Raw genomic sequence first — 27,575 nt, forward strand, 5'->3', positions numbered from 1 at the left:
AACAAACAAAAATATGGAGGAACCAACAGAGGTTCCCAAATTTTATTTAGTTGCGTAAGGAGTAAAAATTACAACTAAAAACTACTAATATTGCCACTATTTTGTAAAGAAGACCCCAAACAGGAGCACAATCATCATCATCTGAGAATTGACAGATCGATCCTTTGCGGTAAAGGACAAATGGTCATCTTACATCAAGGCTTCTGAAGTGGGCGGTGATCTCCTCAGGATATACCTGGCCCCACGGGTGTACAGGGAAGTGTGGGCTAACAGTCAGGAGATGAAAGCTGAAGTCCCAGCTAGCTGACCAGGAGCAGGCACAAAGTTTCTCCAGGTTTCTAAGTCTATACTTAAACATGTACCCTATTTGTAAAGTCCCTTCCTGTTCTCAAGTTCCATAAACATTAAATGAGAAAACGCTGCTGGATTTTACCTATTAGGATGGGGGGAGAAGACCCCAATCTCTATGCCCCCCGATTTGTTATCTCCAGCACCCAGCACAGCACTCGTCACAGTCAGGGCTCAATAAGTATTTATTTTTCTGATCACCACAGCGCTTACAGAGTTTAAGGGAAAATGCATTGATGATTAATGTGTTGGAGCTTCTTGAAAGAAAATAGAATATGGATCTGATTTGAATTTTATGGATGTATGTATATTTGCATTATTTAACAAACACATAGCTCTATGTGCCAGGCCTAAGCCCTTTACAAATATTAACTCATTTAATCTTCAAAATAACCTTTCTGAGGTTGGCATTATTAACTTTTGTACTTCACAGATGAGAAAATTGTGGCACAGAGTGGTTAAGGGACTTGCCTAAGGTCAAAGAAGTTAGTGGAATACGGATTTAAACCCAAGTGGTCTCATTTCTGCATCTATCCTATGCTGTCCAATATGGTTGCCATGAGCCACATGTGTTCATTTAAGTTAAATAAATTAAAATTCAATAAAATGGAAAATTCACCTCCTCAGTGCACTAGCCATATGCACTCATAAGTCACGCGGCTCATGAAGACTGAATTACGCAGCATGGATGATAACATCTCCATCATCACAGAAAGCCTATGCTTTATTGCTGCCTCTCAAGTTGAGTTTAGCTCCAAACCCATGAAGTCCTATCTCTATGCCATCCATACCGTCAGTCTAACAAAACATAACACAAAGGGTCTTTTTTCCACCTGGGACTTTCTAATACCCACTTTTTAAGCAAGAATACAGAAAGGCAAGTCAATAGCAGCTTGATTCTTAATGGTCATCCTCAACAGGAAAGCCAACTAGAAACTGTTTTTTTCCTTTGTTGTTATTCTCTTCTCTTGACAGGATGTTCACAGAAATGGTCTCTGGCTGTTAGGTCACACTTGCACCTGTCCTGATATGAAGAGCAGAAACCATGTATTCGTGGATTTTACAAGCAGAGTTCAGCCAGAGGGTAGCCCTTCCCAAAAATCCAGTTCCGAAAATACTTAGACATTTTTCAAAATGTAGAAAGCACACCATACAAGGTTCTTTCTGTAACACAGGAAACAGTTTTTGGTATTAAGGCAGCCTTTAAATTCGATGTCCTGGAGACAGATTCAGGGAGAGCTGCCATTGTGAGGTGGAGTGGTGGGGGGTGCTGGTGGGTTGGTGGTTACGACTTCTGTACTTCCTCAAATAATTATACCTTTGAAAAAAAGCAGTTGTGAAAGGTCAATTACCTAAGAAGGGTGACACACCGAGTCATCATTCAATATAACATCTGAATCCAAAAGGACTTGGGAAATGAGACCTTCATTTGGACTGGTCAATTTTGGTAGGAAAAAAAGTCCTAGCACTGAGGGGCGGGACATTATAAAAGTAAAGAGGAAAATTCATTGGGTGCAGCGAGTCTCAAAGGAAAAAAAGAGAAGGTACTCAAGTGGGCTTAGAGGAAGACTGGAAAAACAAAACTAATTTGTAGTTCTGCTGTGGCTGGACTTCCCAGGTGTAAAATTCTGTTTCTGCATTTGTGAAAATACGTTAATGTAAGATCTGTAACAAAATTATTCATTCCTTCCCTCTCTCTTCTAAGCCAGACATTTTTCATGATGCTTCTTTTCAAAGAACCCCAGAGGGTCCCCCATGGAAACCCCGAGGTTTCCTTGAATGGACATGCATACTATGGGTCAAGAGATGACAAGTTTCTTTGGCACCACAGTAAACACAGGGGGCTGGGTATGCTCCCTGGTGGGGCAGGCTAAATACCCACAACTGGGAGCACAGAGTTTGCACAGACACGGGATCCCCATGTCCCACACTGTATGTTTACCCTCATTTACTATTTCCTGAACAACTATTTCCATAAACATATGCCAAATCATCATTTCTGGTAGCAGAGCAGTGTTCTACATATGGTATACCATAATTTATTTAACCAAGTCCCTTCTATAAGGCACATAATTGTTCACTTCTTAATAAGATTTTCATGAATGTGGTAATATCGTTGTAACTTTGCCCATTGTTTTCTTAGGATAAATTTCTAGAAGAGAAACCTATTGCCTACAGAAATGAATCCTCCACCAGCACTGTGTGAGAGCGCCTGTTTTCTCTCTGCCCTGAGCAACCCAAGTTATTACGGTTAAGATCACCAATGGTCTCTAAAGTAACATCTCACTGTTATTTTAATTTGCAGGTCTTTGCTTACTAGTGATGTGATGTTGAGTATGTTATCACAATCTAAATTGATCACTTGATTAAATTACTAACCTACCTGTGCTTCAGTGTATTTATCTATAAAACAGGAATAATAATTGAACCTATATCTCAGAGTTGTTTTGAGAATTAAATGAGTTAATGCACATAAAATGCTTAAAATACATGGATTATTCAAAAAACATTACTGTTATTTATGTTTTTTAAACTTATTTCTGACATTTACACTTTTTCACTTACTAGTACTTTTTAACTTATTTCTGATAAAGAAGAAATCTTCCTTTGAAACAACAGAGTTTACATTGGTGGTTACTTTTTGTGAATAGCACAGATGAAATAATTATCACTGGGTAACAAAAAACCACCGTTATGTACCCATGTGTAATTCTAGAAGTGGACATCCCTCCCCTTCATTTAGTTATAATATCCACTCGATCAAGGCTATTTTTCTGTAATATGCACAAAAACGAACAAACAAACGTGACTAAATTGTACATCTTTTGATTTACCTTTTAAAAAATAAAATTCTGACTTTCCCAGCATTTAAAATATGTTGTAACAAAATTTTATAACAAAAAAAGAATTCCAAAAAGGAGCTTGGTTAAATAAGTCATGCATATGTGTAAATATATAGACCCTGATGCCTCAAGTAAAAATAATATTCTACATGTATATGTAAACACAGTAAGAAGCTCAGACGAAATAGCAGATCACCAAATATGCATATTATTCTATTTTTGTTTGAAAACACATACATTTATCTGAAATTATATATACCAAAATGTTAAAAGTGGTTAGCACTGGGTGTTGGTATCATAGGCAATTTAAATATTTTTATTTTTCTTAAGAAAACTATTTCTTTCTGTGTCTACAAAGAACACTTTATTTTTGAAATGAGAAATTTTAAGTATTTGTACAGGTGGAATTCCGATGAGGTGTGCAGTTTCTTGGACAGAGCAGAGCCGGCTGGCAAGGCAGATCCCTCTTAGCTAACAAGGTTCTCCGTGGCAGGAACATTCTTTGGACAGACTGGGGAGCAGCATCTCACAAGGGCTCCTTGAGCTCTGCACCTGAGATTCCTGCCTCCTCATCCTCCCCGATATGGGCAAGGGCCCTGAGCTGAGTTTGTCTTTCCCTGGCTTATTAGCCATCAGTGATGCCCCAGAGCTTTCAAAACAAAGCTTCAAACTATATAAGAAGCATGTAGGGCCCCTGCTTCACCCCGGACTCATCCCTCACCACAAACCCACACACACCCTCATTCCAGACAGCTGAACCCACCAGAAGTTCCCAGACTAGCACACCCACCGAAATACCCCTTACTCAGCTCAAGCTCACCTCCTGCAGGGGGTCTTCACTGTACCCCGTGTCCTTAGCTAGCACAGCGTTCTGCACACTGGACTACCACTGTTGGCTCATTCCTGCCCATGTTCTTGACAGTGAGTTGGTTGGGTGGGACCCAACAGAGTGGTGGAGTCAACAGACAGGTAAAAAGTAGACTTACTGAGATATAGTTGATGTGTAACAATATAATGACCTGCACATATATAAATTACACAATTTTATAAGTTTTGCAATATGTATCTACTGTGAAACCATCACCACAACCAAGAAAATGAGCATACCCATCACTCCAAAGTTTCCTCAAGCCCACCCCCACATATCCTCACTTCCTCCCCTCCAACAACCACAGATTTGCTTTCTGTCACTGTACATTAACTTGTATCTTCTACATAAATGGAGTCATACAGTATGAACTATTTTTCTATCTTGTTTCTTCATGCACCGTAATTATTTTGAGATTCGCCCATGTTGTTGCATATAGCAATAATTCATCCTTTTTTATTGCTGGGTAGTATTCCATTGTATGGCTACAACACAGTTTATCCATTCACCTGTGATGGACGCCTGAGTTGTTTCCAGTTAGGGCTACTACAAATAAAGCTGCTATGAACATTTGTATACAGCTTTTGTGGGGACATGTGCTTTCATTTTTCTTGGGTAAATGCCTAGGGGTAGAACACCTGGGTCATATTATAGGTCATATCTTACTTTTTTAAAAAACTGCATCATAGGGCATTCTAATTCAACTGAAAAAAAACAAAACAAAAAACCCAAAAAACAGAAAAACAATGAGCAAACAAGTACCCAAATGCACCAAGGGAATATCCTCTTAAAAGAAAGTTAAGTCCTTTTAATAAGGGATGAGTCATTTTATAATGTGAATAATCATTCGGTATAACTTTTAAAATCCAATCTTCACATCTGATGTTAACGTCAAATGAGTCATGCCTATATTAATTACAGTTATATAAAAATTTGTGCTTTGTCCACTGCCCAATTCCCCTACATTGCACCTCATTCTTTTCAGGATTTGCATGGCACTATTTAATGGCTTCTTTCTCTTTAATTCTCTACAGTGGTGTTGTGAGAAGAGTGTGACATGATTGTATCAGTCTTGAAGAAGGACCCTTTCTTTGTATGTGTTCCAAGAAAAGACAGTAACCCACTCATGTGACTCATGTGACTCTGGAGAAGTTATATTAACTTTCTGTGTCTTTTATAAGCACCCTATCAGCACCCAAAAAAGATGTAAGATTTAAAGGGCTTCCTGCTGAAGAGGCTATTCAGAAGTAAATACAACGTGAGCTAAAAATAGAAAAACAATTCTACATGGAAATATTCTATCTTGGCACTTAGTCTGGGAGCCTCTCCCCCAACTTTAATCTATTTAAATTCAGAACACATCAACGCATATGACTTATGGAATATATAAGTAAGAGCAATCCAGACCATGGAGGAAATGATAAGAAAACTGGAAACACTGAAATACGCTTCTTCATTTTAACTAAATTTCAAAGGATGGGATTTTGGGGTAATACTACATTCACTATTATATAGACACATTAAACTGCACAACAATTTTCTAAACACAGTTTTAAAAGAATCTGGCTTTAAAAGCATAATAGAACTAAACAATCTGACAGCTTTTATTATTTCTATTAACGTTTCTGCTGTAGTCTATACAAGCCAATAAATCTCATTCTTATTCCACATTTAAAAAAAGGAAATCCACCCAGTAGTCAATTACATTTCTACTGTAGGCTGGGGGGGGATCTTTGCTGGAGACATAAGACACATGTCCACGTGTCCTCAGCATGAAGACTACTGTGATTTACATAAATGTTCTGGAAGGCAACCTTTTAAGTAACAAAACCCAAATCCCATATAAAATGCTACCAGCTTGCTTAAGTGTGAAGGCATCTGCCACAGGAATGAGTCGGCCAACACAAGGGTAGTACGTAAGACACTTGCAAGGAAGTCATGGAAACGCACAGCCTTAGAAACAGGTGTTAAATAAAACTCCTTAGATCCAGCAAGTCCCCTCTTAGGAATCTATGGGAAAAGGTGAATTTGGATAAAAATTTGAATGCAACGATACTCATCACTGTGCTTTGTATAGTAGCAAAAAAATAAATAAAGCAAAAAAAACCCTGAAGACAACTTAAATGTCCAGGAATAGGGGACTGTATGGGTACTTTAAAGTCATGCAAACTGTTTTCAAAAAAACGTTTTCAAAATAAATACAACTCATGATGTAACAAAGTGAGCGCAATTATAGAAAACCAAAAGTGTGATGTAAATATGTGAGTATATGCATGTGAGCAAGTGTGAATAAAAAAGACCAAGAAATATACCAAAATGTTAACAAGGGTTAGGTCTGGAATAACAGGAAAATATGGTAATCTATTATTTTCATAAATAGAAGTTATTTAAAAAATGACAATGTATCCTCAAAACAAATATTTTACAGGGTTTTTTGGGGGGGGTTGTTTGTTTGTTTAAAAAAAAAGCTCTTAAAGTACCACATTATTTCTCTGGAAACATGTAAAGAACTATGTTCACCAGCATTGTTGAATGTTTGTTTCTTTAAGGGCCTATATGCAAAACCCAATAAGAAAATCTGGATTTAGGAGAGAGACTGAAATACTTAAAAATGACTCTTCAACCTACAGACGTTTCGAGAGGACAAATTTAAATGGTGCATGGCTATAAAGCATTTAAAATATGATGTTCAAAATTTTACTTTGCATGCAACTCTTCGGGAACATTATTACTCAAAAAAATTACTCTGACATAATATGAACAACAATTACCAACGTGTTCTTCAGCACGAATATTGACCACAACAGTTCAAATCATAGTTATCTAGTTGGCAAAGAGAATTTTTTCTACAAAATTGTAGAATAATTGAAAAAGAACATATTTGAAAATTATAAAGTGCTGTTAATGATGTGGGCAATCTTCAAAAACCTTGAATATGGATTTGGAGGCTCTTCACAATACACTGTGTGGGACAGAGTTATGTAAACCCTCACAGCGACAGATTATAATGCCCTGGCAGTTCAGCTTTTCCTGTCAGTCAGGCTTATTAACAATTTCTCTGGAGCCAAAAAAATTATGAACTATACAGCCCTGACCTAAATGAAGTCCCTCAGTGTTTTTTGACTGAATGGCAGCCTTACACTGCCATTTTGCCTTACTGAAAATTCCTTCTCTTCCATACTGGAGCTCTAGTGAGCTTTGAAAAATGCACAAACGTACCTAAAATCTTTCAACACCCTCATCTTTTAGGTAAAACTTCCTCTCAAGGCATGCAAGCCCTTTCACCCTGCTTCAGCTCCCTTCACTTCTCAACATGCTCCCCGTGCTCTACCCATAATAGAGCACGTCCCAAACCCCACTCTTTTCTCCTCTCTCCATGGCTCCGTGCATGCTGTTCCCTCAGCCTGAGACTCTTGCACCGCCTACTCTTTCCAGCTAACAATGTTCATTCAAGAGCCATCTCAGGCTGCATCCTTCTTCAGAAAGCTGTCCCTATCCTGTCTGGCACCTACCTGAATGAGACCACTTCTGTGCCTGCCGTTTATACTAATCGTGAGGAGAACTTGTCACTGGTTCCCCATTTCCTCTGCTGAACTCTTGCCTTGTGAGAGCAGAACTTTTCCCTGGAGCCAGCACAGAGGCCAGCAATGGGATGCTCCATGCCCATCCACGCTGCTGAGGCAGTTACCCCACTTGGTCCTATAAAACACATCCAGTACTGAGGGAAAATTCAGACATGGTAGATTAATTAAAGTACCAGTTATTTTAAAGTGCTTATTCTCAACCAGAAATTTCTGGAGAAACTGCCTTGTGAAAGCACTCCCTCATCACGATTTCAGTGGTTCCAAGATGGTTCAAATGTCCTATTTTCCCTTTTTGTGTGTGACTCTACCTGAATTAAAGCACTAGTAGAGCAGAGCCCTTAAATATTTTCTGAATTAAAAGATCTGTTTACAAAATCTACAAAAATGGTTTCTCTCCTCTGCATCAACCCAGCAAAATTAAACAGATTCTTGGGCTGGCTCTGTGAGATGAGCATGAATGATTAACCTTACGTATACTCCTATTTTTATGGAAACACAGCTGGATTTGAAATATTTTAGGCTCAAAGGTCATAGGTCCTCTTTCCTTGATTCAGAAAAATCCAACTAATAAAAACCACACTGAAAAGATCATTTCAAAGTAAAGAACATTTTCTAGAAATAACCCATACTGAGTAATATTATGCAAAACATTCCAAATTAGGGATTTCTGTATGCATGTTCCTTGCGAAAGCTCTTAATCATGTAAAACCACATCAGCTCTCAAGTCAGAATTGTGATTTTTAAAAAATCAGTAATATATCTGTATATTGCCATGTATTTTTCAAAGTACTTTCAATTACATCATTTTATCTGACCCTATTTTTGGCACTCGTTTCTCAGTGTCGAGCCCATGTATTAAAAGTTCTTTTCCTTAATTTTCTATTTCTAGAAAATTGGATTATTTTAGCATGTGATGCTAAATATGTAAGACAGTAACAAATGATGTAACGATGTAAGAATAACAATACCCTTAATTTTTGCCAATGGAAGATTGTATATAAGTGTGTTTGTTCAGTGATTAGTCTCTGTACAGAATGAGTCCTTTGTAAGATTAATAACTTCATTAAAATTCAAAGTAGGAAAACAATTCAAAGAAAAGTGTGAAAAATTCTGGTGTTTTTCCCCCCTATAGAAAATGCGCCATCTGGAGTTATTCTGCAGCCAAACATATACTGAGATAGGACTTTTGTTTGTTTGTTTGTTTTTTAATGGTGAGGAGAGAGAGGAACTGTAAATCACAAAGAAGCCACCAGGATGATAGTAATGCCACACTCTGAAATCTGAGGAAAAGGGTCCCAGAGATTACCCTCAGAGTTCACACCTCGCTTGTGTGAACATGTCGGACCCGTGACATGCCACCCTTTCTAATGAAGCAAGAAACAGCAATCTGGGAATGAAAAAGGAGAATTCAACTCACTGCCAAAAATAAATTGAAAAGACACAGATTTCAGAAAGACTACAGTATGAGTCAGATATCACAACAGTCTACAGTGAAACCAGAGTCACAAACTCTCAGCGGTGAAAGGGACCTTAGAAAGGTCCCTGGCCTAATCACCCCTCTCTAAATCTCTTTAACTGAAAGGAAACCAGTTCACTTCCCTAGTCCTCAGTTTCCTCATCTGAAAATTGGGGCAAGAAAGTAAGACCAGTAGTTCTTACACTTGGCTGCTGACCAAAACCACCTAGGAATTTTAAATACAGATTTCTGAGCCCAGTGCCTAGAAATTCTATTCAACAGGGATGTGATGTGTCCAGAACCCGTAATTTTTAAAAAGCCCCATCAGGTGGTTCTGATACACATGTCTGGAAACTACCAAACATCCTTTTAATTACAACTTAAATATTTGTTGAGAACCCAGATCTACTTACTTCTAGATTTCTCTGCGTACTATATTCAGCACTGAAAGGTTATAATACTTCAGAATGCAAATTTTCAAGGGCTTGGACGTAAGAGCTCTAGTTGCCCTTTAAAATTCAATTCCATAAAGATGTCCAAAATCCACAAAAAATAGAGGACCACCCTCGAGAGTTAGCAGTATGGCTTCCTATACGACCCAAGATACTAATTAATCAAGGCTGGCTTTCTTCTTCTTCTTCTTTTTGGTCTTTCCAATATTCCATTTTCTTCTTTTTAAAAGAAGTTAACATAGCCTATCCAGTTAATCTTGAGAAAAGAGAATATAAAAAACCAGGCACAATAAAAGTGCTGAACATAATTCAAAACAAAAGCCGGGTGTTAACAAAATGGGTAAAAATGATTGACAATGGGACGGGAAGGAAACGTGCCTCTTCTCCAGCACTCGAAAGCAGAGTGGACGTAACTGGGGAGAGGTCTGGTCACTCCTTCCGGGGGATGCAGGTAGTGCTCTGTGGTTATCACTTCCCAATACAGACACTTAGATACAACCCCGTCACTAACACTTAACTGGCAAGTGTAACAAGGCGAGGAAATGACACGTGCTACAGGCACTTAAACTTCACCCCAGATTAACAGCAGACAATGACAAACAGGAAAAACTCAAGTGACTCACAGGCCCTATTAAACCACGGTAACTCATATCCCTGGACCAGGTGCATGCTTTTGATTCATGGATTGTCAGAGCCCTTCCTACCTACTCCCCATGCCCATGCACACTTGGCATGTTGGGTGGTCTCAGGGAAAAGCAACGGAATCTGTCCCTGGGGAGGTGCTAATGTCCAGCAAGAGAGGAGGTTCAACAAAGAGCCTGGAGGGTACAGGCTGGATTGCTGGCCTCCTGACAGCCCCGCCCACCTGAGGGTTTCTCAGTCCTGTAGGAGGCAGATTCTTCAAAGACAACTTGTTGGAAGAAAGCATCTTTAGAAAATCCGCGTCCTCTGGCAAACTTCATTTTCCTTCTTTCTCTTTTCCATGACCCTACCTTACTTGGATTTTTATGAGATCTGTCTGAACAAAAATGATTTATTCTACTTGGATCCTATTCTCTCAACTCCTCCCCGCCCTGCCCCGCAAGAACATGGGGGCCCACATGGAACTTTATTTCGCTGGAATGATGTGCTAGCACTGTCCTTCTCTCCTGCACACTAGAGATGAGCCAGGAGAGGGAAACAATAGAAGCAGGTGTTGCTTCAAAAGAAGGGATAAAATCCCCTCTTCCAGTTTCACTACAAATAGCCATGCTTCAGGTCTGCAGGAATAAAGCTTAATTCTCTCCTCCCTGGCCCTGGACTCCTCAGGGTTCCTTTTCCTGCCCTGGCTCCTTACCACACCCCTTCAGACCAGCCTGTTTTAAATGGGGCCTTTCAGCACCATGCGACACATGATCCATTGCACCAACTGCGGCAGGGCTTCTGGTGCCAAAAGACCATTGAGAAAAAAGGCTGCTAAAAATGTGTGCAGTAACTCAGTACCGGCAGGTCCTATTGGATTAGCCCTATTCCCAGCCTGTCCCTTCCTGTGTCAGACTTCTCAAATGTTCACTGTCCCTGCCCTGTTTTGCTGATATCTCACGGACAGCCTAAATCTAGGCTTTCCAAAAGACCCTTCTGCCATGTTGGAAACGTTCTATCTGTGCCATCCAGGACAGCTGCCGTGGGCCTTACGTGGCTACTGAGCATTTGAAATGTGGCTAGTGCGACTGAGGAACTGAATGTTTCATTTTCGTAAGCTTTAATTAATTTAAATGTGAGGAGTCACCTGGGGCTCAGGGCTACGCCACCAGACAGCTCAGGCTAGAGCCCCAAATCTGAGAGTTTACCAAAGGACAACATGCAAACTTGGCTATGCACTAGAATCACTTGGGGAGCTCTCAAAAGTCCTGGTGTCCATTTAATACCCACAGATAATTACATCAAATTTTCTGGGGAAGGAACCCAGACCTCTGCATTTTTAAAGGCTTCTCAGGTGAGGCCAATGTGCTGCCAAGATGGAGAATCACGGCTCTAAAATGTAAAATTTCTACCATTAACAGCTAATCCTCATCCAACCAGACGCATACATACAAATAGTAAGCCACGTAAAAATTAGGCTCAATATTCCACCTAACATGCAATCAATCCTATGACACTATGACAAACTTCAGGTTTTGCTTTATGTCCAAAAGGAATGGGCCATTAAAGGTACATAAGCAGAAGAGGAGACAGCTCAGAAAAGGAGGAGGGAAAAGAGCTTTTCAAAACAGCTATCAGCATCCAAAGCCTGGCTAGCGTGAGTCTATGCAAACAGTTTTCTGGAATGCCACCAGTTAACAAAATACACCTCCAAATCTGGTACTCTGAGCAAACAGCTCTAATTAGATTTTCCCCCTTGGCTAATCCACCCACACACTATCTGTGTCTGATAGTAAACGCTTACCACTGTGCATTTTTCTTCAAAGGATAATCTGAAACCTGTGCCTTTTCACTGGGTACATTAAACTTTTTAAATGGCAGCAATTACAAAGCAGTACTGGCCAAAGCCCATTTGCCCTGGCTCCTTCTTCCCCAGTAGGCACAGTCTCAACCTTCACTTGCCATTACTAATTTCACCGAGTATATCATTAACCTGAAGCTTTTTCTGAGACTTGACTTAACAGAGGCATCATACTCCGAGCTCAAAAAATACGAATTGACACCGGGGTTTCCACAGGCCCTGATCTTCCCGTCATCAGTTCCCAAAGGCATGCAGGGCCCTTCAGGATGAATGCTGACAGAGTTCCAAGGCTGATGCAAAAAAATTCACCAGCATTTTCTAGGCAGTACTACTGAAAGAAACAGGAAGAAGAGATTTTTTAACGGGAAGAGTATTTGAAGGTCACCCTTCATGACAATAAAAGTTGTTCCCTCCACATTCACAAGTGAAATATAAATGATCCAAAATTAAACTTCCTCTCCTAGGATTATTACTACAGTAATTCAATCTCAAAACCAAGAACTCCAAGTTGGCCAAGGCTTCAATAAGTCACCTTAACCAACGGACTCCCCTCCAAGGAGAAAGCGCTGGCTTACATCCACCCATACTCACAGCCAAGAAGTTCTCACAGAGCAAATGTAATCCCTGCTGCTGTGGCAAACCAGGCTGAATTCCTTTTTATCTTGGCATTGGTGGATACCCAGCAGCAGCTACTCAGTAACAACTTCTCAAATGTCCATTCTAATGAAAGGTAAAAAACATGGACTTTTAAAAAGTTGACTCAATACTTACAATAGAACTGGACTATACTTTTGTCGACACATCTGAATGCGGGTTATACTGAATAGGGTAAAGAATTCCTTTAGACTATATAACTTGATTACCAGATAAATACAGAATGCCATTAAAGCTGAATTTCAGATTAAAAAAATGAATTTTTAATATACATGTGCCCCCAGTACTGCACGAGACATACTTTCACTAAAGAAGATGTGCTGTTTATCTGAAATTATTATCTAACTGGGAATTCTGGTTTCTTTGTTTTTCCCAAATCTGGCAACCCTATATATCACCATGCTGGGAAAACCCAACTTGAGAGGGGCAAGGAGGAGATCTACTTTTGGCACGCCCCATCCTCTCAACCATGCAACCATTCCTATATCTCAAGGTCAACTGTAAAAACTGTGCTCTCCAGTGTGGATACTAATTAGCCACCACCTGATACACAAGTGCCCCAATGCCCAGCCTTCTCTGGACCACAGGTGTTAATTATATAACTAAGTGCCAGATACAAGAGGAGCTGACAAAATAGAAGTCAATTTTACTTTCAGGGACTTCATCTGCATAAAGGGCCCAGCTAAAGCAAGTAATTAAGTTTGAGTAGGTATCATAAAAGGAAGAAGTCATTAGGAACTGTGACTATTCTTTCAATAAAATTAAAAGCAAAATTTGCTATGGAGAAATCATATGAAGACAACAGAAGTAGACTGAGTATGTAAGTGCTTATATGTCTGAATTAAGCATCCTAAATAATAGTTTTGTTTAAATAGCTAACGGTACTACAGTTATGTGCCAAACAACATTCTAAACACTTTACATGTTTTATTGCACTTAATCCTAATCCCCTAAAAAATGAGTACTAGCGTCCTGCACATTTCATAACATGAAGAAACTGAGACAGAGAGGTTAGGTAACTTGGGAAGATGAGGGCAACCATATTGCCTGGTTCGCCTCAGACAGTCCCAGTTCGGATGATAAATTATATGGTCACCTACCAAAGATCCCCAGTAATTAGCAGAGGTAGGGTTCCATCCAGGTAGTGTGACTCCAGGACTCATCCACCGAAAGATACTCCCTGCCAAGTCTTACCTTCCGCAGAAGAGGATTCCAAGGGAAGATGGGATTAACTTTACTTTTTTACCCATCATCCCCTAGATTTCCTAAAGGTTACAAATCCATGTGGGGTGGGGGACGTGGGGGTAGGTGAGGGTCATGCTTTTCAGAACTGTCCTTTATCCCCTTTTAAATCATCGATAATACACAGCGCAAGTCATCTGCTCAGAGAGAATTGCTCGGTCAGCCTATAGCCACATCTCTGAAAAATTTTAAACATATTCAACTTAACAAAGTCATATTTAACCAGATCCTTTTCTATTTTGGAATGACCTTCATCTTCCTTCAGCCTGGCCCAGGCAGCCAGGGCACAGCTGTTTGCTACGTTATTTTTATTAAAACAAAGGTGGACATGCTGTATGTGCTGACCTGTAGTTCCACACTTCTTTCCCTAAGGAAATAAAATGTTTTTTTTTCTTTTTCATCTTTGAGAAAATGCAATCTATGTTTCCATAAATGATTAATGCTAGTTTGACAACATGAAAACAGTGAACAAAAGCATTAACTTATACGCTCACGAGCTCTTATATATAATGTTTAAATGCATCACCAGTGGCCCACATAAGCAGAGGTAAAATGCCTTGCAAGGTTCAGCACTTTGAAAATGGTCACGAGACTGAATATTCCTATACGTCTGCAAATGGCTCCGAACAACACTCCCTGACACTGTGTGAGGCTGTGTGACTTCACCTGGCCCTGTCTCTGAGCTTGTCTCCTCCTCTATTCAATGACCAATGACATTGACGTACTTAGATCTACCAGGTGCCACCCAGCTCTAAAACTTCTAATGCTATGTATCCTCTACCATCTTTCTAACCATGAGCTATATCTAGCAAAGTGAAAACGGTGCTCGACCACAAACCTTCCTAACAGCTGGCTTCTTAGCTGGTCCACAAGGGTGGTCCATGAGGGGATCACACTACAAGCCCCCAAAGGTGAGAAAATAAACTATCCTCTCTCAAAAACAGATCTACACCCAAGGCTACCATTGCTGAAACCCAATACAAGCACGTGAGGTCATCGAACACCCAGGAGGCCTGCTACAGGCAAGGGTCCTGGGAGCGGCCGTGTGGGGAAGAGTGATGGTTCCCATGTTTGTAATACTCTTTGATATATTAACTTTGACTCCTGTCAGCCCCAGGCCATGTGAACAGTATTTTTTAATGTTTGTTTTTGTGGTGGGTCATGAATGCTCTTCCTATGACAATACTACAATCAACAAAAAGAATAAGACTGGGAACCATGCTCTCAAGGTTTTTCCTCGCTCACATCTTGACAAGACATCTTCAAGAGGGCAAGTTTACTAACGGTCGGATCCGGATTACAGTGACAGTGGGAAAGGGAGGCATGGGGGTGCTGCTGAGTTACTGATAGATTTAAAAGTGTATTTTCTGTCAAGAAACAGCAACTGCCCTTCACACCTTTTCATTCACGAAGGAAAAAAACAACAACAGAAAATGAAAACTGAATTCTCAGCCTGGAGTTCCCATGATTTCTAATAGAAACGGAATTCATAAAATAAATAAATAAAGCTACAAACTCAAAGGTCTGGGGAGTTAATTTTTATAAAGTTTTACTCATGCATTATTATGAAACAGGAGATCCTTCCTACCTAAAACTTTATTACAAGAAGTTTCTAGCCACACTTACGCAAAAACTTCCCTACTGAGATTTGTTACATAGGCATGCATCAAAATCCCTGCCAACAAAGACCATGTTTTAAACCCAAAACCTTCTGGTTGAGAAATAAGTACTACCTCTTAATAAAAGTTGTCTCCCTGCTTCTTATCAGAGCCCTCATTTCAGTAGTGTCAAAACTTCCAGGAAATTTGTTATGAAAAGTCAGAGAGAACCAAGAAAAAAAGGTTGAAGCCAATAAAAAATTTTATGATTTTGGGCCATCTGTTCAAACCAATTTAATCCTTTATAACCACTAGGATGTGTGGTCATGGCTTGTTTAACCTTACTCTTTTCAAGGATAAATTTAGGACAGAAAACAACCAAATGAAGGAAAAAACCCTATGGATTCAACACAGGCATGTAACCAATAATGACTAAATTAAAAAAAAAAAAAAGCACTGCCTACAATTTGATTCATAATAGTAGAAATCAGACTCTTCAAATAACCAACTCTTCTAACAAACAATAAAAACAAAGCTTCTTCCCAAAGTATGTAATAATTATTAATAAAATGTAACTAACATTTTTGCTTTGTGTAAGAACAGACCAGACTAGTGTGTCCCAAAGCATATTCTATGAAACCCTGGGTCTAAGAGAGGTTATAAAAAAAAGAAAAGAATTTGAAGGTTGGGTAAGTTTGGGAAACACCATACATTACTCTCCCTTTTAGACTGCCTATAAAGCTTATAAAGGCCCTGAGAAATCGTTAAAGAAAAAGAAACACCATTTATATAATCATGTCACATTTTCCCTTAAATTAAAAACTTTCAAAAGAAAAAAAAAAACAACTTTCCTATGTCATTAGGTTTTCAATGTTTTTATCAATACAGTAATAACCAATATTTAAATAGTTATATATTTGCCACACATTAATCACTTTACTTATATTACCTTATTTAATCCTCACAATAATCCTCTAAGGTATGTATTATGATTGTCCCTACCTTACAGATGAGGAAACGGAGGCAGAGTAGGGTTAATGATCTGCCCAAGGTCACAGTGAGAGTCAGTCCATGGTGGACTCAGGATTCAGACCCAGGCAGCACCTGAGTCAGCACTCGTGACCACTCCATTGTACCGCCTCCATAAGATTCCTTCCTCTAATTTGCCAATGATGGACATTTGGGCTATTACCAATTTTTTTCCTATTACAATGTTACATATACATCTTCAGAGGCATCTGAAGCACCGCTTTATCTAAGCCTATTCAACAGCAAAACTCTTACCATTCCAACAAGTTCAATTTCTTTTCAGCTAGCTGACAACAGCTGTAGAAACATCTAAAAGGGCACTTCATAAACTCATTACTCCACCTATCCCTGGTATGAACATCCATGGGGTCCTCACTCACCTGTCCAGTCCGTTTGCCATCTGCAGATTTCTGTAATGTTTCCATCTGCCTTCATACTGCACAAAAAGTTAGTTAAAACACTGGATCTGTTCTGTGCATCCCCCAACACATATAAGCAAATTCCACCAATTTTTTGCCTGGAACATTTTAAATGTTAAGTTTTATATGTTCCTAGTTGCATGAGCTTGTGCCAATCCAAGGCACACACAGAGATAACATCCAATAGGCATGTATAAAATAAAAATGAATGATTTTTCTAATTCAGACAACAATCCAGAAAAGGGATATTTAAATATTTTACTTTTTGCCTGCTTATCATATAGTGAATGATTGAACACTCTTGCAAGATTAAAGGAATGCATACTCTAAATCAATGGATGGTCTGAGGGGAAAATTATCCAAAAGCAAGATCACACAAGCAGATCAGACAATGGTATGCTAAGTAAAAAGGTAACCAGTGGCTCTGGCTCATCGTTCACATCTTCTGAACTCAACAATCTGACTATCCAAGACTATGTTTAAAAAACAGGGAATGTATACAAGAAGGCCAAGGCAAAAACATAATTTAAAAAATTTTGAAATCATAGGCTCAATAAAGAAATTTTCCAACATGTCAAAAATACCACAGAGAATTCATCTGCCATCTAATTAGAAGATCAACACATCTAAAGAAGTTTTCCACAAAATGTTTTCTCACGTTTTAAAAACAAAATGTATTTTACATATTACAAAAAATACCTAAAAAATAACCTCACCTTTATTGACCATAGGGCTAATAATTATACAGTATAAATCTCTGTATAAGGCGCTTACATAAAGCCAGAAATAATGTTTCTATACAAGGAGACACCCTCTGATATATATGTTAAGATACCAAGTGACAAAGCAAAATCAGACTTATTATAAATCTGAAGACAGCAATATAAGAAACACATTTGTGGATACTCTAAAAAGCTATAAAATTATTGCAATGTCTAAATCCAAATTTCTAAAGGATTTTGTTATAGGATAATTAAGATATTTGTTAGTATCACCTTTTAAGAAATTCTTAATTGGAACTTGGTTTGTATTTTATGCCTCTCAAGGTAAAAGTCCATTCACTGTTTTTATATTGTATTTAACATCTAAATCATCTCTATTCTTACTTCCACTAATGCAAATACTACATTTTTAAAAATTTCATCTTCACAGCACCCAACTAATAGGTTGTCTGGATTCTCCCCTCAGGCAACCCCCACCTCACCTAGCCCCTCAACTGTGGGTGATGGGCCCTGACTGATCCTGTCACCCTCAGGTTAAAAACCTGTACAGGACCCCTCCTAAAGACTGTACCCCCCCCCACTTTGTTTTTACCATCCTGACTTAAAAAAAAGATAAAGCCCGTATTTTTTAAAAATTGAGAGACCAGTTAGAAAATAAATCAATTACAAACAAAAATCAAGTACTGCAGACAAACTGCCAACGAACCTAATAATAAACAGCAAGTCAAAAAGTGAAGGAATAAAATAAGATTCTGCAAGACAGTAACAAATGCCTTTTACTTTGCTTCTACAATGTTTTAGTGTTCAAATGTCAGTAACTCATATCCAAATGACTATCAGGCAGATAATATAAAATATAGGCCTTTTTTAAAAACCTTCAGGGCCAACTTTTATTCAAACCACAAAGACGGCATGTTTTGCAGTGAATGGGGTGGGGTATGGGAACCTCAACATAAAGTTTGGGATAATGCATTACTAGTTAGTCCAGATAAAGCCACGCAAAATAAGAGGCTGCACAGAAGTATTTTCCTATGTAGAGTCACAAGATTTTTTTAAGACTGTTGGAACAAAAAGATAAATAAACCTGAAACAAGTTAAAAGAAACCTTGCTAAGCTAAAGAGGAAAGCAACAATCTCTGTTGCTTGGTCATACATTTAGGGGAGCAACTTTGCTCAAGTGAAATGACAAGTTTCAAGGTATTTTGTTCAACTACAGCTATTTAAAGGCAGGCCAAGGCTGCATTAGTGCTTGTCACACAGCTTGCTCCCAATCTCTTGGCAGTTCTCCAACACATTCCAACTTTTTATGCACAGCCTCGCTGGAATCACATTCTAGTTATCTCTGAAGACACACTAGTAAGATGTTGCCATTATATAACCAGCCTGTCATTTATTCCCATCAGGTCACTTCACACAATGCCTGGTTTAAAAGAAAAAAGAAAACAAACCAACAACTGTGTGAATGCAGTTTAGCCCAAATGATCCACATTAGTCCCCCAAACAAGTATCAGAATACTGCTCAAACTGGGGGGAAACGCTTTGCCTCACTGTCCAAAGAAAGGTGGAATGCTCACCAACTACTGAAGGTTAACTGATATGGAGGGGAAAAAAAGCAAGATCAAATCTTTAAAAAGGGACACCTTGACTATAAACGCCAAACTCTAGTCATGCCCCACTGCCTACACTTCGAAGCAGATTATTAATCGGGTACACTTTAAAAGATCTTAGTATTTAATGAATCCCATTACCTCCGTGAAAGGAACAATTTAACATAGCGATACATCCTCTAAGCCAATGTTCTAACTGTTAATATTTGGCAAAAAAAAAAAAAAAAGTACTCTTCAAAAACAAACTGGAATGGGTAACCACATGCTGCTACATTCCATTCTTGCTAAAAAAAAATAAAAATGTTTAATTAGTACATTTGATCCTCAGGCTCTGCACAGCTGCACAACATTCCAGTGATAGCCCAGCTATCGATATACTCTTTATATTAAATATCTACTTACTTTAAAAGTTGAGAGGACTAAGAAGCAGTTCTCAAGTATGACCCACTAAAGATATATATTTTTTTAGTTCATGTGAACAAGTTTTCTTGAACAGGGTGTAACCCAATAGAAATAATACTATAATTAAGAATAAAATATTCATGCAAACATAACACTGACAAAATAATTCTTCAGAGGTGGAAAAAATATATACCGGGAGTGCCAAAAAAAAGTGTATACAAGTGGACACTTTGGTCAACGTTGCTCAAACAGTAGTTTGCCATAATCAGAAGTGTCTGGATGCTGATGGTAACCACTTTGAGCACCTCCTGTAATTGCAGAAGTCAAACGTAACTTGTATTCATCTTTTGTTATTGGTATATATTGAGTATTACAACTTTCCTTTCTTAAAATGTGTATATATTTCTGTATATACGTGTATATACAAATTCAACTGACAGGCAAGAATAGTCTTCCTCGGGAAAAGACAAAAAATTAGTCTGCTCTCTAATTTATCACCCTTTATAACTCAAACGAGATTTTTAGAACTAGTATGAAAGCCGGTGTTAATGTCAGGAACATATACTGCAAAAGCAAAATAAGCCTTTCAAGATGACAAATCAGCCTTATTCTCCGGGAAACTCAGGAATTCCTTTAGCAGTGGGTGTTGATTTAAAAACAAGTAAACAAACAGAAAAACCTACCTTTAAAGCCAAGGCTAAAACACAAGGTGTGCGCTGGTTTCTTTCCTTCTCAAATGGCACACCAATGTGTCTGCTCCAGGACTGTGGTGCGACCTCGACGCCACCCCAGGAGATAAGCTGGGTATTTAAGGACAGCTGGCAGCACAGAGTTGTCAACCTTGCTGTGAGAAGAACCAGGCCCCTCTCAGAAGTCACCCGACTGATACTTCTGACCACCACTCACCTCCTAAAATAGTGACAGGTGTGCTCATCGAGTCAGAGGTCCGGATAAGGCCACATTCCAGCCCCCTGCTCTCCCCTAACCTGAGGCACCAGGGACCAGTCTGGGCGCTGTCTCAGCTCGATGCCTCCTCAAGTGCTTGGCCCAACCTCTGCAGCTGCCTGGAGGTTAAGCTGAGAGCCCTACGCCAGGCTTCAAACAGCCCAGTCACATTAACCATCAAGCATTTCCCTTGATGGGTTTTAGCCACCCTCAAAGAGAATGATTCCCATGAGGCTGGGAGTTTCTGAAGAACCCCTTGTTTGGAGAAAGGAAGTGCAGCTGAGCTCCATTACCCAACACTGCTCCACCCATCACCCAGCCCAGCTCAGATTTTCCCACTAAACTATGAAAGGAGCTACCACTGGCCTCCAACCTGGGAAGATCATTTGCCACGTTTCCTCAGCGCCCACCGCCCCAAACAAGACTAGTAACAACCACAAAGTACCCTTTGGAAATTGCTGGAAAGGGCTTTCTTTCTCTTCCAAAGAAAAGGTATTTCTCCCCTCTTCTTACTCCCTCTTTCCCTCAGCACAAGAAGAAACCACTTTAGCACCTTCTGCAGGAAGCAGGCAAATACTAGAATTAAGACAACAAAGAAGTGCCATCAAGTCACCTCCATCCATCTGATGTCTCAGGGCTTAAAGAACTGATTTGCATAATCAAATATGTATATTGTTTTTTTCCCCTTGAAACAGATCCTAGATCCAAAGACAGAATTTTAAAGAAGTCAGTTAATACAAAGACCCTAAGAAAGCTGAGCTCTGGTGTATCCTTTCAACAGTTATAACCAAACCCAGCCTACTAAAATTTATTACATTTAAAACCAAGATTGTAATAACCATATCCATTCCATTTGCGACATGTTATGGGGTAGCTGTTTCAAAGACTCTCTGAAATCTGAAGACAAAAGTAAAATCAGATGTTGTCCGAGCATATGGAGATGTCTCTCAAGAGAATTAAGACAACTCTGATGGGGAATTCCTTTCAAAACAAAACAGAAAACACACATTATCTAATGAGAACTTAAATTCTGGTATTTTTCCACTGTAAAAACTTTTTTTCAAAGGAGAGAAGTATTTATAATACACAAATTTTGGATTCTCTGTTTCTTCACTATTTTTCTTTAACAGCCCTACCACTAAAAACAACTCAGGGCAATAGACAGTATTTGTGCCATAGCTTTAAATACAACCTGTAGTTAAGATTTTGTTTTGCCATGATACGTGTGTAACCTGGGAGAGTGATAAACATCAAGTGATTATTTAGACTGTCAAAACTTTACATCTTCAACCTAAGACTTGAGAATTGGCCTTTATTTGTAAGATGAACAAAGGTGTAGAGGGAAAAAGGTTTAAAGGATAAACACCAAAATTGTTAACTGCAAGTTAATAGGGTTACTGAATTCACCTAGTGATTTTAATTTTCTTCTTTGTGTTCATTTTTATTTTCCATATGATCTACAATAAATATTTTTTTTTATTTTGGTAATAAAAAAGAAAATGTTATTCAGAAATGAAAATTTTTTAATGTTATGATGATTTATGCTAACGTATAATTTTGTGAAAGTATATATTCTTCAGAAACCATTCAAAATAAAACTATACACTGTGTATATATTAGCAGATTATCAAATATTCTAAAAAGGTAAAAAAATAATATATTCATTTTTTTTAAGACTATTGTTCTCACTATAAAAGCACTCCTACACCACAGGCTAAAAAATACAATGGAAAATGTTTAAACATCACAGAATAAAATAAATAAGCATTGTTTTAGGGGAAAAAATCTAGGTTTTCCTTCCCCTTTAGATAAATAAGATGAAAAAGGTCCCCCCTCCAGAGGCCCTAAACCGCAATAAGAACATGAATTATCCTACTCCAAAGACATGGTACAGCTGGTGAAGAACATTCCAAAAAAATATGCATCTCTTGACAGGTTAGATTTGTCCTTGAGGCAAACATGCTAGGACAAAAACTATCCCTGAAACAGCCACCCAAGAGGCTTGAGTGGGAACAAGAACTTCCTGCAGAGCCAAAGGCAGCAGCCATAGACGCTGAGCTCCTGGAGAATGTTTCTGAGGCTCCCTTGGGGCCCGGCTCCTAGATCTTTTCCCACACTCCACGGAAGTAATGAAATGGCAAGGCCCTAACACAATGCACATTTAAATGAGGCATGGAAAACTTTTTTTTTTAATTTCAGGGTTCTCTACACCTGCAGTGTTAACACTGCTTTTCTGAAAGTTATGGTAGAAAAAAATGAGAACAGCAGAAGGTCTATTCAGCTGATTAATCATTTTATTTCATTCTTAGCCAGCTAAAATGAGGTGCGTTATGGTAAATGTTAGAATATTTTTGATAAAAAGCATGACTATTCATTACCAAGCATTTACACAAATTTGGAAAATATGAAGAGATGAAATTAGAACTTCTCCACAATCCCCATCACCCCAAGATAACCTCCTCTGTTAGGCTAATGAACGTGCTAAGCACAGAGGTATTTAATGACACAAATTAAACACTGAACATATACATTTAAAAGAATAAATACTATTATATTTATATATCATTCTACATGTCATCCTAGTTCATCTGTTGGGTAAAAATCTACAGTTACATTCTAATACAGATTTTACTGCCTAACTAATGGCTTAGAATTTTAGGTTGAAAATCAGAACAAGCAGGGAACTCTACATTCTACAGCAGAGATGTCAAACGGTTCTAAAAATCATTCAGGTGATTTTTAGGAAAAAAATACTTACAGTTTAGAGTTTACTAAGAATAGAATGATGACATCTATAAACAAGGGTCAATTTTAAAGTGACTTGGAACATAACATATTACTTTCATATCTCAAAGCACACTTCATCCTGAAACCCTCTTCAATCAACCATTTAAAGTTCATGGCAGAAAACATACAAAATGCCTAGAAATAAATTAGTTCATTTTTATAAGCTAAATTTTACAAAGTGCTAATCCCATAAAACAGAAAGTTTTATGGTATTTTCTCCTAAACATTTCTGCCACCAGCTAAGGATGTGACTCATTCCTGGGATTCACCTTCAAAATATTATCTCTATAATATTCCCTACTTAAAAAGCCTTAAAAAATAGCCCTTTGCCTCCTTGTGGTGGAAATTAATCACACACATCTCTCTTTCTCACCTATGTGATGGAGATATATAGATAAGGTAGAATAGATATATGCATCACATATGTATATATAAATATCATATATAACGTTACATAATAATTTCCTTTCATACAAAAAAGGAAGGATATCATTAAAATTTGTTTGGCCTACAAATTCTCAAATGCTGAGAAACCATTAATCAGAAGTAATCTAAATCTTGGGTCATTTTTATTTTAAAATTTTCACTTGGAATTTTGTCTACATTTCTGACCAATTCCAATGAAACATGATGGCCTTATGGTTACAAAATTACCTCCAGCAGCAGTCTGGGCTTCCACAAGTGAGAACAAGTATGTCACAGAATTCCCTCCACTCCTCTCTCCCAGCAAGTCAGAAGTTTGGAAATACTAAAGAGTCCTGGCCTTCCTCACTTTTTAAGCTGCTCTAGGTGAGTGTAGAGAGACAAGTTAGCATCCCATTACATCAGAATGCTGTACTTCTCCCTCAGACCTACACCCTTAAGATGCTGTGACTATTTTCCCACTACTCTTACATAAGACAAGGACATATACGACAATCCTTTGGAATTTCAAACTATTCTTTAACAATGACCTAATACTGGCCAGATTCGCTTTTTTCTTTCATTTTTAATATTAAAATAAAGTGTTGATTGCTTTTTGATTATTAAAAAATGGTTCTCGTGGAAGTCTATTGTATTATTTACTGTACTCATCCCTATGTGTGAAATATTTCAAAACTCAAAATGAGAAACATTAAGTCATAGGAATTTCCTTTCATACAAAAAAGGAAATCACCCATCAACCCACCATCCACAGCAAACCATTAACATTTTAATGTATTTCCTTCCAATCTCTTATTTAATGTAACAAAACTGGAGTTATACCCTATTACGCAGATTATTTCCACTGAATATTATATTGTTAGCATTTTCCCATTTCAGTAATATTCTTCCAAACCATTATTTTAAGCACTACATTGAATTCCATTCTATCTATGCCTGTACCATAATTTATCTGATTATGCCCCTTTTGCTTTTCCACTATTATTATTGCTAAGAAAATCCTTGTTTAAGAACTATTGTCATTGTTTTTCATTCTTTCTTTAGGTTATAGAGCTACAAGTGGGAATTTCAGTCCAAAAGGTATAAACATTGAAGATTTATCTTATATATGTAACCTAACCGAACTAAGTTTGTATTTAATCCAAATATTCTCCCAACAGGTACTGCAGAGCTCTCATCTCAGCATCTCAGCGAGCGTGATCTACTACCACTTTAAGTGGGAAAATAATCTAATTGTGTTGTGTTTCGTATTACTGGTGAGTTTGGACAATTTAATATAGTTACTGGCTTCCCTGATTTTTTCTTTTATAAACTACCTGTTCCTAGCCTTTCCCCACTTACTAGGTTTTAGCGTTTTCTTGTTTGTTAAAAATAAATATTAACCAGGGTTGCCTTTCCTATTACTGTATTTTGACATAAAAAATAGGGACAAGTTTAACATAGACTGAAATCAGCATTATTTATCTGAATGATTGGTATTATTTAGTGGAACGTCTCTTTTCTGAAAAAATCAAATTACTTAATTGAAAGAAAGCATAAAATGTAGACAAAGCAAAAATTCCACATTTTATGGTAATTAAAATATACTCTGATGGGTACTGGATTATCTCCCTTAGCTTTAATAATCTTTTTTGATAGGTTCTGTCATAAGCACCATTTTACAGATGAAGAGACTGAGGCAGAGAGAGAAGTCAATGCAGTTTGCCCAAGGTCACTTAGCCAGTGCCTAGAGTGACCCAGCTGTGCAACTCCAGGGCCTAAAGTCAGGACCCCTGCACCCAGTAGCCTCCCATCAGCCACACTAGCCCTGGCCTCTTATACTTCAACTTCTCAAACCGTCTCCACCAAGGGTTCTGTTGGAACCTCAAACAACATCTTTAAAGACAAACTGATTCTCTTCCCAACCAAACATGTTTTAACCCCCACTATAATTTCATCTAAGTTTTTCATTTAATAAACTTAGGTCTGAGACCAAAAGGGTTAATGGCTTGCAGAAGTCACACCGGTAGTCAGTAAAAGGTCTTTTGAGTTCATGTATAATCTATATAGTAGAGTATATAGTCCTTGGATTCAGGAACTAATTCTTCCTCAACTTGAAGCAAGCCCACACCGTCATCACCATAACCCAACTTCATGTCCTGGCAAGAGAAGGTATCCAGTCATTATTTACTAAATCAAAACAAACAAACAAAAGATACTGCAAAGTAATCTTAAGAGTAGCAGAAAAGGGAAAACAGTATAAATGCTTCTTGGTAAAAAGAACTATAATTATACTAACTTTCAGGAATAGAAACTTGAACTGACAAATAGTCTCCAGTAAGTGGTCTTATAGCCTATGTTAATCAATATGTAAATATATAAATTCCACATATTCCATACATGTAAAATCAATATATAAATGCTATTGGTAATGCAGCCTTTTAAAAAGTAAAATAAGCTGTTTAATAGCTCTTTAGACATAAAAATGTTAGTTTTTGCAAAGCATTTCAAAAGGGGTCAGTAGCTCACAGGGCTTAGGCAGTCTGAAGAGAAAGTAATGGAATTGTTATCAGCTGAACACGATGTGCCTAGCACTGCACACTGCTGTCTCACAACTGTGTAAGTAGTAGTATTTCGATTTTACTCATGAGGAAACTGTGGTTCCAAAAGTAATGAACTAGCCCAAGCCTAGAACCTAGCTATGACCACATAACTAGTAAACACTAACTTTAGGATTTGAGCCCAGATTTGTTTGACTTCAAAATCCATCCTCTTTCCAAACTTAGGAAAAATTTTCTGCAATGACAAAAATCATCCTCACAAACCTGAAAAGACAAAAACTGATTATGACTCTACTGAAATTATGAATGACTAGTCATCAAAAGAAACCACAAAGGGTTTCTTTAAACACACACACACACACACACACACACACACACACACAAACTGGGAGGTAATTTTTGCGACATTTATAATCCACAAAGGATTAATAAGCAATCTACATACATAACTCCTACAAATAAATAAGGAAAAACATCTAAAAGATAAAAGACAAGAGACAGAACAGGAACTTCACAAAGAAGGAACCCAAATGGCCAATAGTATAGATACTTAACCTCAATAATCAAGGAAATTGCAAATGAAAAGCACAATGAGACAACACTTCACAAATATTACCTGGACACTTTCAAGTCTAGTACTGGCAAGGTTGTGGAACAACAGTAACACTTATATACGGTACTACTAATGGGGCTATAATCTGTATAATCCCTTGGAAAAAGTCTGGTATTATCTAGCCAGGTTGATGATGCACATATCCTATGATCCAGCAAATTTCATTCCAGAGAAAGAGAAATAGACTGTGTGTGCGTGTGCGTGTGCATGTGCGTGTGTTGTCTATCTCCATATGTGTACTAAGTTACACAGAGAAGAACCATTCATAGCAGCCCTTTTATAGTAGCAAATAATTGGAATCAAACCAAATCACTATGGACAGAAGGAATAAATAAGTCATGGTAGAATACTACACAGCAATGAAAATGAATGAACAACAGCAACAAAATGAATCTCAGGAATATAATGTTAATCTAAAAGTGTAAGTCACAGAAAAATACATAAAGCATAATTTCACTTATATAAAGTTCACAAACATACAAAATTAAGTAAGAAGTCTAAAAAGGATAACCCATAAAGAAGAGCAGGGAATGAGAAGCACAAAATTAAGGACAGCAGTTG

The 27,575-nt window shown here is 38.0% G+C and overlaps 1 protein-coding gene across 4 annotated transcripts in view; it reads right to left on the minus strand.

The window, feature by feature from the left end:
- Positions 1–27,575, minus strand: part of SPTBN1 (spectrin beta, non-erythrocytic 1) — a 181,947-nt gene that overhangs the window by 149,500 nt on the left and 4,872 nt on the right. Inside the window, exon 1 of one of the 4 annotated variants that reach the window (XM_019719492.3) lies at positions 20,390–20,509. The exons of the other annotated variants lie outside the window; for them this stretch is intronic. The gene's annotated coding sequence lies outside the window, so the exon portion shown is untranslated. Of the gene's footprint in view, positions 1–20,389; positions 20,510–27,575 lie in introns of those variants that run through there. 4 annotated transcript variants of the gene reach the window in all.

Source organism: Rhinolophus sinicus, chromosome 2 (genome assembly GCF_057876585.1).
Source record: "Rhinolophus sinicus isolate RSI-liver-muscle chromosome 2, RSI-T2T, whole genome shotgun sequence".
Classification (NCBI taxonomy): domain Eukaryota; kingdom Metazoa; phylum Chordata; class Mammalia; order Chiroptera; family Rhinolophidae; genus Rhinolophus; species Rhinolophus sinicus.